The sequence below is a fragment of the Nyctereutes procyonoides genome, unplaced genomic scaffold (assembly GCF_905146905.1).
Source record: "Nyctereutes procyonoides isolate TBG_1078 unplaced genomic scaffold, NYPRO_anot_genome, whole genome shotgun sequence".
Lineage (NCBI taxonomy): Eukaryota > Metazoa > Chordata > Mammalia > Carnivora > Canidae > Nyctereutes > Nyctereutes procyonoides.
Window position 1 is genome coordinate 9,178,424 of NW_026575128.1, and position 16,761 is coordinate 9,195,184.

The 16,761-nt window shown below is 37.0% G+C and overlaps 1 protein-coding gene across 1 annotated transcript in view; it reads right to left on the minus strand.

Annotated features, from left to right (window-relative positions):
• Positions 1–16,761, minus strand: part of ZFYVE9 (zinc finger FYVE-type containing 9) — a 185,705-nt gene that overhangs the window by 112,999 nt on the left and 55,945 nt on the right. The window contains exon 2 of the mRNA XM_055341934.1: positions 13,342–13,447. The gene's annotated coding sequence lies outside the window, so the exon portion shown is untranslated. The remainder of the gene's footprint in view (positions 1–13,341; positions 13,448–16,761) is intronic.

Consider the following 16,761-nt stretch of genomic DNA (forward strand, 5'->3'; position numbering starts at 1 on the left):
ACTAACACCAAATTATCAGAAAGAGAAATTAAGCAAACAATACCATTTATGATTGCATCGTAAAGAATAGAATTCCTAGGAATAAATTCAACTAAGGAGGTGAAAGATCAGCACTCAGAAGACATTGATGAAATAATTAGAAGACACAGATGGAAAGATATTCTGAGGTCATAGATTGGAAAAATTAATATTGTTAAAATGTCCATACTACCCAAAGCAATTTACAGATTCAATGTAATCTCTATCAAAATTCCAATGGCATTTTTCACAAAAACAAAAGAAAATCCAGTAATGTGAATGGATCCACAAGAGACCCTGAATAGCCAAGGCAATCTTGAGAAAGAACAAAGCTGGAACCATCACAATTCTTTTTTTTTTAAACCATCACAATTCTTAATTTTAAACTATATTACAAAGTTATAGTATGGTATTGACATAAAAAAACAGACACATAATCATTGGAACAGTAAAGAGATCCCAGAAATAAAACCACATATAGGGTCAAATAATTTATGACAAAGGAGTCAACAATATATGAGAAAGGATAGTCTTCAATAAATGGTGTTGGGGGGCAGGCCCGGTGGCTTAACGGTTTAGCACCGCCTTCAGCCCAGGGTGTGATCCTGGAGACCTGGGATCGAGTCCCTTGTCAGGCTCCCAGCATGGAGCCTGCTTCTCCCTCTGCCTGTCTCTCTCTCTGTCTCTAATAAATAAATTAAAAATATATAAAAAAAATAAATGGTGTTGGGAAAGTTGGACAGCCACATACAAAAGAATGAAACCATACACCTTATACCCCACACAAAGATTAACACAAAGGTCAACTTAACTCAACATGGATTAAAGACTTGAACATAAGACCTGAAACCATAAAATGCCTACAAGAAAACAAAGGCGGTAATAAGCTCCCTGACATTGTTCTTTTTTTTTTTTTAATATTTACTTATCTATTTATTCATGAGAGACACAGACCGAGAGAGAGAGGCAGAGACACAGGCAGAAAGGGAGAAGCAGGCTCCCCACAGGGAGCTCAATGTGGGACTCGATCCCAGATCCCGGGACCATGACCTGAGCCAAAGGCGGACGCCCAACCGCTGAGCCACCGAGGCACCCCCCTGACATTGTTCTTAAAGATGATATTTTGGATTTGACTCCAAAAGCAAAGGCAAGAAAAGCAAAAACAAACAGGTAGAACTATATCAAACTTAAAAGCTTCTGCACAGCAGAGGAAACCATCAACAAAATAAAAAGCAACCTACTGAATGGAAGAAAATATTTGCAAATCATATATCCAATAAGGAGTAATACCCAAAATATATTCAGAACTCATACAACTTGACTGCAAAAACAAACAAACAAACAAAAACAACCCAAACAATCCAACTAAAAAATACACAGAAATAATAAGTGTAAATGTTATTGTACACTGTTGGTGGGAATGCAAACTGTATGAAAAGGAGTATTCAGGTTCCTCAAAAAATTAAAAATAGGACTACCATATGATTCAGCAATTCCTCTACTAGGTATTTATTTTAAAAATGAAAATACACAAAGCCAACTATGTCTGAAGTGATGGATATTAACTAAACTTATTGTGGTAATCATTCTAATATATACCTATATCAAATCATTATGTTGTACACCTTAAACTAATACAATGTTATATGTCAATTATATCTCAATAAGCTGGAAAAAAGTGAAAAATAGATTTATGAATACAAATATTTATATAATTTATAACTCTTAAGTAAACAAGGATAAAATGTCTTATAAATCTACTCAGACCATGGTAAACTATAAAACATCATCCCACTAGAGGTATGCTAAGATCTTTAAGTTGATAAGGTCTAGAAACCTTTAAGCTGACAATAATCAAAATGTAATTATAGAAGGCAAACGGTACATTTGAATAGGATATGTCTCAGGTTGTTTTTAAAACAATCTCCAAAAATAAAAATAAAAAAATAAAATAAAACAATCTCCACACCCAACTTGGGGCTCGAACTCATGACCTGGAAATCAAGTCAAATGCTCTACTGACTGAGCCAGTCAGGCAACCCTTAGTTATTCTTTTTGAACTTCTTCTTTTCAAGTACTATTTCTAAGTCTTTCTTGGTATTAATTCATCTAAAGCATTCTGTGGGTACATATACTAGGTATGTCACTTACTTAAGAGAATGCCAAGAGCACACAGTAGTTGTTCAATAAATATTATCCCATTTTTATCTGTATTTTAATAATCCTCATATTTATCTATCTCTTTAATTTCTCAATGTTCTTTGTAAACTGCTTGGTTTCTTACTGGTATACAGGGAGGCAGGTGGGAGGAGAGGTAATATCACAATTCCCCTAAAAGGTCTGAATAAGGATACACAAAAATAAACTCAAAATAGTTGAAAAAGCTAAATGTGAGACAAGAATCCATCAAAATCCTAGAGGAGAACACAGGCAACAACCTTTTTGACCTTGGCCACAGTAACTTCTTGCAAGACATATCTCCAAAGGCAAGGTAAGCAAAAGCAATAATGATCTAATGGGACTTCGCTGAGATAAAAAGCTTCTGCACAGCAAAGGAAACAGTCAACAAAGCTAAAAGACAACCTACAGAATGGAACAAGATATTTGCAAATGACATATCAGATAAAAGGCTACTATCCAAGATCTATAAAGAACTTACCAAACTCAATACCCAAAAAACAAACTATCCAGGCAAGAAATGGGCAGAAGACATGACAGACATTTCTCCAAAGAAGACCAACACAAGCCCAACAAGCACATGAGAAAATGCTCCGCATCACTTGCCATCAGGGAAATATCAATCAAAACCACAATGAGGGGGAATCCCTGGGTGGCGCAGCGGTTTGGCGCCTGCCTTTGGCCCAGGGCGCGATCCTGGAGACCCGGGATCGAATCCCACGTCGGGCTCCCGGTACATGGAGCCTGCTTCTCCCTCTGCCTGTGTCTCTGCCTCTCTCTCTCTCTCACTCTCCCTCTGTGTGACTATCATAAATAAATAAATAATAAAAAAAAAACCACAATGAGATACCAGTTTACATCAGTGAGAATGGCGAAAATTAAAAACACAGGAAACAGCAAATGTTGGAGAGGATGTAGAGAAAGGTAGAACCTCTTGCACTGCTGGTGGGAATGCAAACTGGTTCAACCACTCTAGAAAAGTGTGGAGGTTCCTCAAGAACTTAAAAATAGAGCTACCCTATGACCCAGCAATTGCACTAATGGGTATTTACCCCAAAGATGCAGATATAGTGAAACATCAGGGCACCTGCACCCCAATGTTCATAGCAGCAATGTCTACAATAGCCAAACTGTGGAAGGAGGCACTACGTCCTTCGACAGATGAATGGATGTGGTATGTATATACAATGGAATATTACTCAGCTATCAGAAAGAATGAATACCTACCATTTACATTGATGTGAACGGAACTGGGGAGTATTATGCTGTGTGAGATAAGTTAATCGGAGAAAGACAATTACCATAAGATTTCATTCATATGTGGAATAAGAAATAGTGAAAGGGATCATAAGGGAAGGGGGAAACTGAGCAGGGGGAAAAATTAGAGAGGGAGACAAACCATGAAAGACTCCTAACTCTGGGGAACAAAGGGTCACAGAAGGGGAGATGGGTGGGAGGATAGGGTTATTGGGTGATGGGCATTAAGGAGGGCACATGATGAGATGAGCACTGGGTGTTGCACTACATGTTAGCAAACTGAATTTAAATAAAAAGTAAAACAGGGGGCAGCCCGGTGGCTCAGCGGTTTAGCGCCACCTTTGGCCCAGCGTGTGATCCTGGAAAACTGGGACCGAGTCCCACGTTGGGCTCCACATGGAGCTTTCTTCTCCCTCTGCCTGTGTCTCTGCCTGGCCCTCTCTCTCTCTCTGCATGGAGCCTGCTTCTCCCCCTGCCTCTCTCTCTCTCTCTCTCTCTCTCTCTCTCTCTCTCTCTCTGCGGCTTTCATGAATAAATAAAATTTTTAAAAATTCTAAGAAAAACATAAGAAGAGGGAAAATAAAAATTTAACTACTATTATAAACTTTGAGGTAAATCTAACACGTGAATTTTCTTTGACTTGTAGTGTTTCTCCTCTGAGACACATAAAGTGGGAATATTATTTCTTTCATTTTACCAATAAAAAAAGAACTCAGGGGATTTAACAGATTTACTCAAGTATTTCCCCATGATTATTCACCCAACTTTTATTTATTGGTTGGTTCCTGTTAAATAATTTAAGTTAACATTAAGTTAACATCAGGCTCCCTAGACAAATAGACTGCATAATAATCCCTTAATGGTCTTTATTAAATCTTTTGTGTATAATGATTTATAGTTCAAAATTTTCATATACATGCCATTGTATTTTGATAAAGACTGCATATTTAAACTTTCTAATGCTAAGAGCATCAATGAAATTTCTCACACACACAATCTAGCACATATAATATACATCTACAATACTCTGTATTTCATAGTCATTATATATAAAATATTAATAAATAATTGGATCCAATATATATTGTGCATCTACTATATGTAGGGTATTGTAATCAATTCAATTCTCATACATCATTCTCAACATCAAGCTTATAACTTAATGGTAAACAACAGTCAATGGGAAAATTAATACAATAATAAATGAGTTTATTTTTTAAGATTTTATTTATTTATTAATGAGAGACACAGAGAAGAGAAAGAGAGAGAAGCAGACACACAGGCAGAGGGAAAAGCAGGCTCCATGCAGGGAGCCCGACATGGGACTCGATCCCAGGTCTCCAGGATCACGCCCTGGGCTGAAGGCGGCGCTAAACTGCTGAGCCACCTGGGCCACCCAATAAATGAATTTAGTTACAACACAGTACAAGAGACACAAAGTACTATTTGATCAATTTGTCAGATAAAATTAACAGGTAAGTGCTACACAGTAAGTACTATAAAAGTTCAAGAAATGGGCAGGACCACTGTCTGGATGGTCAAAGAAAGCATTATTTATGGGTTGGAACTGGGTCCAGAAGGATAGAAAAATTTTAACAGATATTCCAGATGGCAAGATGCAGAAATGAAATTTCAAACAGGGAGAGACATATAAGGAATTACCCTAGGGGTGGGCAATTACTGAGTGATCATTGAAACTGGATCAGGACTTTATTTAGATAGTTAACATTAGGACATAGTTGGAGATGTAGACAGGCATCATATTATTTATGCTGTGGAATGCCAGCCTGAGAAAGGTATTGTATTACTTTAAGCAATGGGAAGCACTACAGCACATTTATATAACCTTTATTGCAGTATATTGTTATAATTATTCATTTTATTATTAGTTATTGCTGTTAATCTCTTACTTTGCCTAATTTATAAATTAAATTTTATTGTAAGTATGTTTATATAGGAAAAAACAGTATATACAGGTTTTGGTACTATCCATGGTTTTAGGCACCAATGGGGTCTTGGAACGTGTCCCCTGTACATAAGCAGGGACTACTGTGTGAACAGCTGGTCAAGAAGGTGTGCTGAACTCCAATGATAATTACTGATTCAGGCCAGCATCAAAAAATCTGCTAAAGTGGGATGCCTGGGTGGCTCAGCAGTTGAGTGTCTGCCTTTAGCTCAGGTCATGATCCTGGGGTCCTGGGATCGAGTCCCGCCATCAGGGTCCCTGTATGGAGCCTGCTTCTCCCTCAGCCTATGTCTCTGTCTCTCTCTCTGTTTTTTTTTTTTTAATTTTATAAATTAATTTTATTGGTGTTCAAATACCAACATACAGAATAACACCCAGTGTTCATCCCGTCAAGTGTACCCCTCAGTGCCCGTCACCCATTCACCCCCACCCCCCGCCCTCCTCCCCCTCCACCACCCCTAGTTCATTTCCCAGAGTTAGAAGTCTTTATGTTCTGTCTCCCTTTCTGATATTTCTCACACATTTCTTCTCCCTTCCCTTATATTCCCTTTCACTATTATTCATATTCCCCAAATGAATGAGAACATACACTGTTTGTCCTTCTCCGGTTACTGTGGCCAAGTTCAAAAAGGGTGTTGCCTGAGTTCTCCTCTGGGATTTTGATGGAATCTTGTCTCACATTTAGATCTTTCATCTATTTTGAGTTTATCTTTGTGTATGGTGCAAGAGAGTGGTCCAGTTTCATTCTTCTGCATGTGGATGTCCAATTTTCCCAGCACCATTTATTGAAGAGACTGTCTTTCTTCCAGTGGATCGTCTTTCCTCCTTTATCGTATATTAGTTGACCATAAAGTTCAGGGTCCACTTCTGGGTTCTCTGTTCTGTTCCATTGATCTATATGTCTGTTTTTGTGCCAGTACCACACTGTCTTGATGAACACAGCCTTGTAGTACAACCTGAAATCTGGCATTGTGATGCCCCCAGATATGGTTTTCTTTTTTAAAATTCCCCTGGCTGTTTGGGGTCTTTTCTGATTCCACACAAATCTTAAAATAATTTGTTCTAAGTCTCTGAAGAAAGTCCATGGTATTTTGATAGGGATTGCATTATACGTGTAAATTGCCCTGGGTAACATTGACATTTTCACAATATTAATTCTGCCAATCCATGAGCATGGAATATTTTTCCATCTCTTTGTGTCTTCCTCAATTTCTTTCAGAAGTGTTCTGTAGTTTTTAGGGTATATTTTGAGAACCATTTGAATGGTAAATGGTTCTCCAACCTTTTATTTTCAGGTTGTAGGTGTCCTTCTGTCTAAAATGAGTCTCTTGTAGACAGCAAATAGATGGGTCCTGCTTTTTTATCCAGTCTGAAACCCTGCGCCTTTTGATGGGGTCATTAAGTCCATTCACGTTCAGAGTTACTATTGACAGATATGAGTTTAGTGTCATCATGATATCTATTTAGTCCTTGTTTTTGTGGATTGTTCCACTGAACTTCTTCTTAAAGGGGAGTTTTAAGAGTCCCCCTTTAAACTCCCCTGTCTCTCTCTCTTTGTATCTCTCATGAATAAATAAATAAATAAAATCTTAAAAAAAAAAGAATGTGAAAGCCTTCAGGTAAATGGTCATTGGGGGAAGAAAATATTCACAGTGCTTCAAAGTATTAGTCCACAGATTATTAATCACAAAGGAGAAAATATGCTTATAGTAAAAAGATGTAATTACTACCTAAACCAAATGATCAAACTTAGCATCACCAACAGTTTAACAAGCTGATATGATGCACCACTTGATGTGATGCAATGAGAAGTTTAAAACATTACCAACACAGTATTCTTGCCAAAAATGTTTAACCTGAATTGAATCCTGAAGAGACAATTTGACAAATCTAGAATGCAAGGCATTCTATAATACAACTGTTCTGGACTTTCCAAAAAATTCAATGTTACAAAAACCATCATTTCAAATTAAAAGAGACTAAAGAGATTAAATAATCAAATGCCATGCACGAATGCTCTCTGGATCCTAGATCAAGAAAACACACATATACACATACACAGCAAAAAAAAAATTACATTTAGAGGATAATCCAGGAAATCTGGACTATATATTAGGTGATACATTAATAATCTTCTTTTTAGATGTGATAATGTCATTTTGATTTTGTAGGAAAATATCCTTACTCTTAGGAGATGCCTGCTGAACGATTTAGGAAAGAAGTGTTGTATTATCTGTATTTAACTTTCAAATGATTCAGAAAAAGAAAATATGTGAATGTGTGTATAAGTGTGGGAAAGGAAGGGAGAAAGGAGGGAGGAAGAGAGATGTTCAAAAAAGAAGCAAAATGGTAAAATCTGGTGAATCTAGGTGAAGGATATATGGGTCTTTATTGTATTATTTTTCAATTTTTCTATAAGCTTGAATTTTTTCAAAAGAAAAAGAATGTACTGAGCTAGTGGTAGGAAACATTCCTTCTCACTCTGAATATAGAAATTCTAGAAAAAAATAACTTATTTTAAAATAGTTTCTACAGTCAAACTCAAAAGCAAGAAAGGAAATATACAGATACATAAACCAAGAAGCAAGCAAGCCACAGCAATGAGTCAGAACTGAAGGGTGTCAGTCCACAGAGCCTGCAAAACTAAACAGGAACCTTTAGGCCTAGGATTTGAAAGCAAGCAGGGAGGATGGAAATTACTGGCTGCAAATGTATAGATGTTTCTACAGTGGAAGGGGCCAGACTGGGCTCTCTGAATAAAGCCAGGAGCTAGGGGAAAAACTATCCCAAGTGGCTCCAAAATGACAACTGAACAGGATGGAATGGAATTCCAATAAAATCAACTTCCAGAAATTAGAATTCCTAGCCTGCCCCTCACTCAGGATTGGGAATGATACTAAGTCTTTCTATTCACGATTATAACATGGCTTATCTCTATGCTTACTCAGCTCTTCCTGTGACTTGTAATAATGTTTTTAATTTTAAAAAGTCATTAAATATGGGAGAGGAGAGAGAGAGAAGGGTGCATGTGACTATAAGGGAACAGCACAAGGGAGATCTCTGCGGTGATATAATAGAATCCTGTTATATCTTCAACAGTAATGATGGTTACACAAATCTACATGTGACAAATGGGAGAGATATACATTCATGAATATGCTCACAGCAGCTCTATTCATAACAGTCAAGAGATGGTAACTAAATATCTATCAACTGATGAGTGGATAAATGTAAATTTCCTGGTTTTTATGTTTTCTATAGTTATGTAAGATGTAACCAACGAGAAATAAAGGGTATAAATGAAGGGTACACAGGAACTCTTTATACTATTTTACAACTTCCTGTGAATCCATAATTACTACAAAATAAGAAGTTGAAAAAATAATAAAAGGGAAAAAGTTATGAAAAACTCAACAGACATGGGAGCAGGATAAAGAGAGCATCTGTATAAGAGGAAGTTAGAGTCCAAGTATGGTAAAGTAGATATCCTTGTGTTTGGTGGCCCAACATAAGGAGTCAGAGACACAGCAGGGTGAGGAAGCTGTCTGTGCAGAAAGACAGTGCAGTGTGGTGTCAGAGCCCAAGAGAGGTGAAGAAGCCATCCACAGGAAGGGGATGGTCTGGAATGGGGAGTGAAAAGAGTCCACATGCAGGAGAGGTGAGGAGGAGATGTAAGAGCGCAGACCAGAGTGGCAGGTCAGAGCCTCAGCAGGATAAGAAGGGCCAGGGGAAGGAGAAGGAGACAGTGATAAGGGATCGGTTACATGCAGAGATGGATCAAATAAGTGACTAGATGAAGGGCACCAGAGGCAAGGTTTCTTTCTGATAGATAAGGGAATTAAAATGCACAAAAGGTGAAAACCAGAAAGAACCCTGCACTATTGATTTGGAATTCTAGATATCAGTATGAACTCACAGACTTCAAGAAACAGATACAATAAGACAAAGATATAATGTGTATAGGTCCACACACAATAGATATGGATGTAAATGTGTGTCTCCACACACACACACACACACACACACACACACACACATATTCTCTAGCTCTGTGCACAGAATTTTGCTGCCCCAAGATCCTATCTTTACTTCAAGTAACAATGAGCATATACCTCGCACCAGATTTGGTTTCTAAGAATTGTCATCCACTGAAAAGGAAGTAAGGGGCTCCAAGAGAAATGGCTGATTCCATAGCTGGAGTTGGAAAACTACAAGAGCTTTGATGAGGATGTAGGGAAATATGAACTGTCACACATTGCTAGAAGGACAGTTTGGCAGTTCCTCAAAAAGTTAAACACTGTTACCTTTATGGCATAGCTATTCCACTCCTAGGTTTATACCCAAGAGAAATGGAAACATATTCACACAAAAACTAATCCCCAAATGCTCAGAGCAACATCATTCACAACAGCAAAAGGTGTAAACAACCCAAATGTGTATCAACTGATAAATGGATAAATAAAGTGTGGTATGGTATATTAACAAAGTGGATATTATAGGACAATAAAAACAGATGATACATCTATATGCTACAACATGAATGAATTTTGGAAATATTAAAGAAACAGATACAAAAACCTATATATTATATGATTCCACTTGTATGGATTGTCCAGAATAGGAAAATCCATAGAAACAGAAAAGTAATTTGTGATTGTCAGGTGCTAGGGGGAATTGGAAGGAAACAGGAAGGGACTGCTAATAGATAAAGATTTCTTTTGGGGATGATAAAAATGTTCTAAAACTACACAGAATGTGATGACTGCACAACTCAGAAAATATATAAAAACCACTAGACTCTCTACATTTTAAAAGAATGAATTTTATGGTACGTGAATTACATTTCAATTTTTAAAAAAAGAACAACCTTATCTTGCGTGCCTGAAAGCAAGTTATGCACACCAAGAATATGGGTACATGTCAAAAGGACACAGAAAGCAGCCTGAAAAAGTTCCCACAGGCTAAATAAGAAAATCAAAATAAATAATGATAGCAATGGATTATAACCCACTAAATAAAAAAGAGAACCAAGAGTCTTTGCAATATGAATGAATGAATCCCAAGTGTGATGAGGAAGGGTATATTTACATAGCTTCAAAGTTCTTTTCCACAAAATACTAATTACCAAAGGAAAAAAGAGTAACTTGAGCAGCAAAGCCTGGCAAGCACCAACTTACACAAGTATCAAAGCATCATCAATAATGCGACAAATGAAATCTGTGCTTTCTGATAGGCTGCAATGAAAAGGACACAGCAATGTCAATACAGGGGGAGGCAAGTAGGGAGTGAGGGCAGTCAAGGGGTTATGGGAATTCCCTTTAATTTCTGCACAATTTTGCTATGAACCTAAAACTGCTCTAAAAAAATAAAGTATATTAATTAAAAACAAAAATAGCACCACTTCTGTGATAGTCCCACAAAAAATGCATAACCTGAATTATTTCCTTCAAGTTCCTCTTTTGTACTTTTGGTCTGTTTCTCATTGGACTCTTTCCCAAATGCCTATTTATTGAATAAATGGAAGTCTATTTATTGAATAAATGGAAGTACTAAAACCAACTGGAAGATCTGTATGCCTGGCTTTTCAAACCAGGTTTCCACTACATGGTGGTCAGGCGGGAATACAGCTATTTCATTGGGAGACCTCTAAATGTCAGTATAGATAAGTCTTCTCTTTAGACTCCAGAGAGGACTCATATTATCTTCTATAAGGGAATAGAAGGATGTAAAACCAGACTTACCTTCTGAAAGAAAAGTGAGGGGAAGGGTCTCACATTTCAATATAAAGGATTTCCCTTAATTCCCCTGCTTTCACTATGGTGCCTCATCCTTGATCTGTTATGTTTAGTATCTCCAAGTCTTGAGCATCTTTAGTTTCATCTTCCAAAAAAAAAAAAAAAACATACGGTCTCCTAAAGACTTGGGAGAGGGGCAGTGTTCTCATTGCATAAGGTGGGTCTCCCAGAGGATTTAAATCCTATGTTAGGACTCATTTTTTAAATTAATTAATGTACTTATTTTAAGTAGGCTCCACACCTGATGTGGGGCATGAACTCACAACCCTGAGATCAAAAGTCACATGCTCGGGGATCCCTGGGTGGCGCAGCGGTTTGGCGCCTGCCTTTGGCCCAGGGCGTGATCCTGGAGACCCAGGATCGAATCCCACGTCGGGCTCCGGTGCATGGAGCCTGCTTTTCCCTCTGCCTATGTCTCTGCCTCTCTCTCTCTCTCTCTCTCTCTATCATAAATAAATAAAGATTAAAAAAAAAAAAGTCACATGCTCTACTGACTGAGCCAGCCAGGAACCCCTAATGTCAGGATTCTTTATTTCTTATAAAAGCATCTAACTCTTCCCAAAATAGAAATCACTAAATATTATACATGTATATCTCAAAAAAAGAAAAATAATTACTTAATTTAATAGTTTCTTCCTGTGGACCTCTTCATTTGTTGTTGGGTTTCTACATGTCTCCTTTTTTATTCTATTGACCAGAGTCTTTTTGGACACTCTCTTGAAACTGTCTTAGAGGGTCCCACTTTTATAGCACTGATCTGATTGCTCCCTTTATGTTTTCTTCACTGGTATTTCCTCTTTATGCTATCTACTAATTACAATGAACATGTATATATCCATGCACCAAACATTACCGAGTATCTATACAAAGTACCAGGTACTGTCCTAGTCATTAGATTATAATGAGAAATAAGACAATGTCCTTGACCAAAAAGTACCTAATGTTTCATATTGGAGACAGATATGAGTGAAACATATGAGTTTAAAATATAAAACACTGTACCATTGATATATGCACTGAATGCTGTGGAGCCAAAGAAAAGGTGAAGCTAAATCAGGCTGAGTAGGGGTATATTTTTGGGGTAAAGTGGGTTACTATGACAAATACTCTAATAACTGATTATCACTGAGTATTTACTATTTATTATTATAGATAATTTTTGCAGTAGGTTGAAAACTTCCTAAAGAGGTAATGCCTGAATAAGATTTTTCCCAGTAAAGGCAGAAAAGGGCACTCCTTTCATATACTCTCACATGAGGTAGCTAGGGTACAAGAAATACTCTTCCAGCTGCAGGCACAGAAGTTTTGATGGGGAAGGCACTACTAAGTGCCACTCTGCTCCACTCTCAACTGAGCAGTAAAGGAGCTCATTCTCCTATCACACACACTGTCAACCCATCCCTCTATCCTCAAAGTTTACATGAAAAATCAATGAACTCAGAGTATGCAACATGCCATTAGTGAATGGCATAATCAGTTTTTGAAACTAATCTTACCCACATACTCTCCAACTTCGCCCTCCCCCTCCCCCATGCCGGACCATTTTCTACCCCTTAAGTAATTGTAAGACATGAAAGAAATCAAACATGATTCCTACTCAGGAAAAAAAATCAATGATTCCTGCTCTATAAGAATTAGTAAAATACTTCCAATTTTCTGCTGGAAATTACTGTTCTTCATAATCTAAAAATACAAAATAAAACAGTGTTATTAAATCTGTATCTCTGATTCCCTGCCCCCGAATTAGCTTTAATTGTTTAGCTCTTACATGATGACTAAGAAAGAGAAGTAAGATTAGATTTTTTTTCTCTTAACAATGTTGCTCAAATCCATGTTCTTTTTCATGTTGAAATTACCATTCTATCTTCAAAGTGAAGTTGACTCTAAAAGGAAAAAGCCAAGCACTGGCAGAAAAATTAGAATTTTTGACATAATTCAACAGTAATTTAAAAATACCCTTTGCTCTGGATTTAAGTCAAATCTTTTTTTAAAACCATACTCCTGGTTTAACAAGAGGCAAAGTTATAAATGAAGCAAGCAGCATATATACATGAGCATTATTTTCTATAGATTTAGTTGTTTTCTTAAGTTCAGTCTTTAATAGAAATAGAACACTGTTTTTCTTACCTTTTTCCCCTTACACACGTGATAAGGAACAGACTTCCCTGTGCTTACTCATGATGCTTGCTGCACCACCAGCCAGTCTTGCTGATTCAGTATGCTCTGTTTGATCCTAAAGAAAAAAAAAACACATTGCTCATTATATTTGCTAAAGCAATAAGCCTTAATTTTCTTCATATAAACCTATCATAGCCAAACGAATGAAAGCTATGGGCTTAAATAATACATTACAATTACATATTCCGATTCAAAGACCTGGCCAGCATGAAATGCAGCAGACATATTTTATTGTGTAAGAAAGCCAAAAGTTAAATGTTTCAATAAACAGTTTAGCATTTTTTTAACATTTCTTATTTTTAATGGATAATACATAGTGAAACACCAAAAGCAGGCACTTTCTATCCAATGGTTGGTTCTATGTTAATTCATAAAAATACCACTTATTTTTATATTACAATAGGTCCTCCAAGGATCCAAAGCCAGAAAAACTGCTGCTTCATGAGAATGTGTGATTTTTTTCCCCGTACATACAGAATCCTTAAATTGAGATTCAGAGGCTTCCTGTTGAGATTTTTATTGGAAAAACAACTGTTTTTCCTCCAAGTGGGATCTCTTATGATTCCAATCCTCTTCGACTGTTTAGAAGTAGTAGATCTGTTAATCCAATATTAACCTTTACTATCAAGGGTATGCAAAAGACAAAGCTGTCAAAGCTTCCTCAATTTCCTTCTTCTGAATATATGACAACATCTATGAAGTTACGGTAATCCGATTTAAATATCTCTGTAGCTGCTTAGAGAAAATTTAAAACTCTTTAAGAGCCTAATTTAGCCTTGAACAAGATTAGTAGTTGTAATAACAATAAAATTAAGAATCTCATATTATCCATATAAAACATCTAACATATAATCATAGCATTTTCAGAACAGCAAAGTATTTCAGATATGATCTAATGAATAAGGAACATCACTCAATTTTAAAGATAATAGGCACTAAAAGAAATTTTCCTGGCATTATTGCAAATATAATTCCATTATCTGATGTGAAAATTATGTACTCACTAAAAAATAAAAGAATAAGAAAAAGCCTAAAATACAAGTTTCCAGGGACTAATAAAAATCACTAGTGAAAGATTTTCCTATCTTGAGGACTTGAAAAAAATATGTATTTGTTACATATTCTAAATGAAAAGTGCTGTTGGTACTAAGAACCAGGTTACATCTATCAAATAAAGAACTAAATCATATTAGAAATAGGAAATGGCTATATACAAGGTAGAAGTACCAAGGTCAAATGAATGAGGCAAAATTAAGGTCCTTACCTCTACTTAAACAATTTAATTAAATGTTTTTTAAACAAAGTTAACTCTATAGATTCAAAATCAAATCCTGTATGTCTGTATCTGTTTTAAGGTGTGAGGCAAGTCCAATAATATTATGTAACTGTCCCAAACATTACAAGTTTGTCTTCTGAAATTTTATCCCTCTGACTTTTAGCCTCAGCTGGCAAAGCCTCAAGTCGGGTTAAATTCAATCATCTACCTATCTCCATATGTACGCCCAGGGGCTTAAATGTGTCTAGAGGAAAGTCACACAGGAGGACTGTTCTCTACATTTGTGACTTCGCACTACATTTCCCTTAGTCAATCTGCTTTCAACTCTGCACCTCATTCTTATCTTCTGACATGCCTGGAATCCCTTAATGCAAAGCTTTCATAATTCAATTCTTGCAAAAAAATAAATCTTTAGTTTCCTGCAAGACAAGGAGTAACATTACTTAGCTGCCATAAGGTAAGTAGAATACCGGCGTAACTAACCACTCCACGTACAGACTTCCAACCAATTTCTTTTCAGCAATATACTTCCCCTAATAAACCTTTAAAGATCCCTAGAACCTCCACAAGTTTCTCTAAGGTTCTTTGGGGGTGTAGACTTTCTTCTCATCACATCTCCCTCCACAATTTATTGCTTCTTCATTTCCAAGACCTTTGTTTTACTTTTTCTATTCATCGAAACCTCCCATCGAATGTTGTTTCCTACTATCATTTCAGGGGAGTTCTAAGGAAAAAAGAAGAGTGGGGGGGGAGGCAAGTAGGGTGCCAATCCATCCTATTTAGCCATAAGTTTCCATTATTATCTTTGAGAACATATAATACTGTATTTTTTCTTAAAAGTAACCTTAAAAGTTGTCAATGCCCTAGCAAATAAATTAAGAGTTTAGAAAAACAAAGGGAAAGAGAGATAAACAGACTAGCAACAAGTAGTGCCTTCCTCACCTCACATAAAAATATACTTTCCAGATAAGAGACAGTAATCCAGTACTTTTTGCCCAGAATGAGCACTTTATGGCAGAGGCCATTTCATCGCCTTTTGGCATTATGGTATTGTTTTTTGGGAAAAAAAAAAAACAAAAAAAAGTTTAGTAACTGGGTATATATATATACAGCATAAAATACAGTATAAAATTTTTTTTAATGTTTTAAATACAGTCCAAGATACAGGTGGAAAAATTTCATAGAATGCCTTCAAGATTCTGCTCAATGTCACCTCCTAATGTGAAATTAATAATCACTTAGTTCTCTATGCTCTCATAATACATGTATATCTATAACACATTTCATACTACATGGTAATTCTCTTTACAATCTGTTGCACTCCATGAAACAATTAGCCACTCAAGGCTAGAAGCCCTTTATCCTCCCCCCCTTTTATCCCAAGACCCCAGCACAGTGCTTGTCATATAGTAGGTATTCAAAACATCCAGGATGTTTAATTAAGTATAGCATATAACACATCTCCCATGGCAAAGATTCCAGATAAACAGCTCCTGATTTTATGTCTTTCCTTCTATTTTTACAACTGTCTCATGTTTTTTTTAAGGATTTAATTTATTTATTCCTGAGAGACACAGAGAGGCAGAGACACAGGCAAAGGGAGAAGCAGGCTCCCCAAAGGGAGCCCAATGCGGGACTCGATCCCAAGACCCCAGGATCACGAACCAAGCCAAAGGCAGACACTCAACCACTGAGCCACCCAGGTGCCCCTAGAACTGCCTTATTTAAAGCCCTCATAAGGGCAGCCCCAGGGGTGCAGCAGTTTGGCGCCGCCTGCAGCCTGGGGTGTGATCCTGGAGACCTGGGATCGAGTCCCGCATCGGGCTCCCGGCATGGAGCCTGCTTCTCCCTCTCCCTCTGCCTGTGTCTCTGCCTCTCTCTCTGTGTCTATGAATAAATAAATAAAATCTTTAAAAAAAAATAAAATAAAGCCCTCATCAGTTCTCATCTTACCCCCCTCCTATCTCACCTACTTAATGAATAGATCTCTGGATGTCAGTGATGAGTCTTCATTTGTCACCACAAATACTACCCAAATTGATTGTGCTTTTCTAGCTAATGAATAAATCCCCTCTCTTCCTCTAAGAATGAAG